This window comes from Vigna unguiculata, chromosome 8, assembly GCF_037176805.1.
Source record: "Vigna unguiculata cultivar grain cowpea cultivar isolate G323 ecotype 2 chromosome 8, ASM3717680v1, whole genome shotgun sequence".
Taxonomy (NCBI): domain Eukaryota; kingdom Viridiplantae; phylum Streptophyta; class Magnoliopsida; order Fabales; family Fabaceae; genus Vigna; species Vigna unguiculata.
In genome coordinates, this window is record NC_140799.1 from 8,583,287 (window position 1) to 8,586,383 (window position 3,097).

General features: G+C 33.2%; 1 pseudogene; it reads left to right on the forward strand.

Moving 5' to 3' along the window:
- The first annotated feature begins 149 nt into the window (after nucleotides 1-149).
- LOC146884103 (alkaline/neutral invertase A, mitochondrial pseudogene) lies at nucleotides 150-1,240 on the forward strand (annotated as a pseudogene).
- Nucleotides 1,241-3,097: the final 1,857 nt, after the last annotated feature.

Here is a 3,097-nt window from a genome sequence, read left to right on the forward strand (position 1 = left end):
GTTTTCTTGGTCATGAATTTACTTCGTATTCTGAGTGTTATCTGACGGTAAAAAAACACTAGTTATGAGGGGCGCGTAGTGGTACTAAAGGCCGAGGCAGTTGGAGAGGATTTCGATGCGATCGGTGATGTCGAGGTAGCCGTATTGTGATGGGAAAAGTTCTGGCAAAAGGCATAAGGGTTGGTAGACTTGCTGTTGCGGCAGAGGCAACAAGTGATGCTTGTTGAAGGAAAAAGGGTTGCTTAATTGTTAGTTTTTTTGAATTTTTTTTTTCGTTCTTTGGTTTTGTTAGCTCCTGTACGTGGTTTTTCTAATGGATTTGAGAAAGCATTTGTGAAATGATTATTGTTTTCTCGAACATATTAATGGTTTGAGTAATCGATAATCCTACGAGAATAATGAGTGAAATTTTAATTTCTATGGGGCCTTCCAAGGGTTTTTCTTAGGGTATTACTTAGCTTGATCCTTATCCGATTGTATTATTTATTCTTACAATTCAAGATGAAGCATCAATTGAATTATGGTGAAGATGATTGTCCTATTACCGCCCTTGATGAAGCAACCATAAAACTCTGAATTTAGGCAATGTGGTTTCTGCAATGTACTTCTACTTTTTTACATATTATCCTTCCATTTAGTTGTGGCAGTTTTGCTTTTCAGGCATTAACGTGGTTTCTGCAGTGTACTTCTATTTTTTTTACATATTATCCTTCCATTTAGCTGTGGCAGTTTTGCTTTTTAGACATTATTTTACTCAGCTCTTCGCTGCTCACGTGAGATGCTTGTTGTAACTGAGGGAACTGATCATCTTATTAGAGCTATTAACAACTGACTCAGCGCTTTGTCATTCCACATTAGAGAATACTATTGGGTGGACATGAAAAAGATGAATGAAATATGCAGGTATAAAACAGAAGAGTACTCCATGGATGCCATCAATAAATTCAACATCTATCCAGAGCAAATTCCACTATGGTTAATGGATTGGATTCCAGAAGAAGGTGGATATCTGATTGGGAATTTGCAGCCAGCTCACACGGACGTCAGGTTTTTCACGCTTGGAAATCTTTGGTCCATTGTATCGTCATTGGGCACCCCAAGACAAAACCAAGCTACTTTAAATATGATAGAAGCAAAATGGGATGATCTTGTGGGTCATATGCCTCTTAAGATATGTTATCCTGCCTTGGATAACGAAGAGTGGCGCATAACTACTGGCTCAGACCCAAAGAATACGTGAGTTCTTACCATAATTTTCCGTTTTTGTTGAAGTACATTTTGAACTTTTCATCCTTAAGTTAACATGTGATTTTATTTATGGATTCAATAACATTTAAAGGAAATTTGTAATTTTCATTGTTTTTTATTTTAGGCATTTACTTCCAATGCATGTCCTAGGTACACAAAAGACCTTTAAGTAAGGAGCTTGCTAAGAAGGAGGATGACATTGTAATTGCATATGACAATGCATATTTGACAGTCCATGAACCAAAACTAAAAGGTTTGTTTATGTCGAATTGAAACACTAGTTATTATTTTACCATTTATTATTATATCAATTCAAAGGTCGAATTATTTATGACTAATTATTGACTTTACTTTAGTTTGCTATTCTTGTTCTTACTAACTGTGTAAAGATCCAATTGTTTGTTCTTGTCATGTAAAAGGTGGATTTGACACCTTATGTGGAGAAGCATAAGTTCTGTTTTGATGTTGTTCTTGATGAGAATGTTACCAATGACGAAGTAAGGCAACTCCTTAACAAATATTAAATCTTTTTACAGTTTCTTATTTTAATGATCATTTCTTATTTTAATCTTTATGCATGTCTTATTTTTGCAGTTATGAAGAGTACATAAAGATAAAAAGGTTAGAGATCTTGGAATGCATATCTTTATGTGAAAATTTGAAGAAGATTTATCTTTTAATTTTCCCTATTAAATCATTGGAGTATTGTGGACGTGGACCAATTCAACTGAGATAGAACTACAATTATGGAGCAGCAGAGGAAAACATTGGTTTTAATATGAAAGGGTAAGTTGAATGTGATGGAGGAAACCTTGATATTGTTCAGGCTCGTGTTGATTACTACACACAATACTATTCAAAGCTTGGTGTTGCTCCTGGTGATAACCTCACTTGCTAAGCCATCTTAGTTACTCAATGCATCAAGGATATCTTATTGGGAAGGGTTGCTCATAAAGTTGGGGTTGCATGTTGAAAAAAAATCCCTTTTGTCAACAAGATTCAAGAGTCCAGCCAGGGAATTCTTTTTTCAACATTACGTATTTTTTTTATATTTATATTGTAATTGACAATGACTAAACTTTATCTTAAATCATCAATAAAATTAATGTTGGTTAAATTTTTGTGTATTTTCTAAATTTATATATTTTATTTATTTCTTATTAGAAAAACAGATTCTATTAAATTAAGAAATCATAAATGCAATGAGTGATTAAATAAAGGAGGTTTCAAACCTCCACAAAACGATATTACCAATAGAAGAGGTTAAAACCCTCCATTAAAAAACCTCTGCAGTATAACTAGGATACCAGAGGTTAACAAAAACCTCCGCAAATAAGTTGTGGCAACTCTAACTGTGGAGGTTTAGAAAACCTCTGCAAATTAATTTGTGGAGGGTAAAAACCTCCGCAAATTGAAATAAAAACCTCCACTAATCATCAATTTTTTTGTAGTGGTCTCTTACTTTCTCTATCAAAATCCATACCCTCATTCTCATTCTCTTCTATAGTTGGTGGCAAAGAATCATTTAAGTTATCATTAACACATTGGTCATCTACTATTCCAGAATTCATTTTGTCCAGTAAAAATTGCACAATGTAACATCATTAATCATTTGTTCAAGTCTAAAAGAAGGGACTAATATTTTATGAAGTATGAACTAATATTTAACAAAGAAAAAGCTCATTGTGACAAAAATGAATACGAAATAAAGAGTTGTAAAGTGCTTGTAGACGAGGCGAGAGTCTTATAGGGGAATAAAATAATAAATACATGGTAAATTTAAACATTTAACATACTTTAAAACTATAAACTTAAATATTTTAAACCATAATAACTTAATTCTTTCATA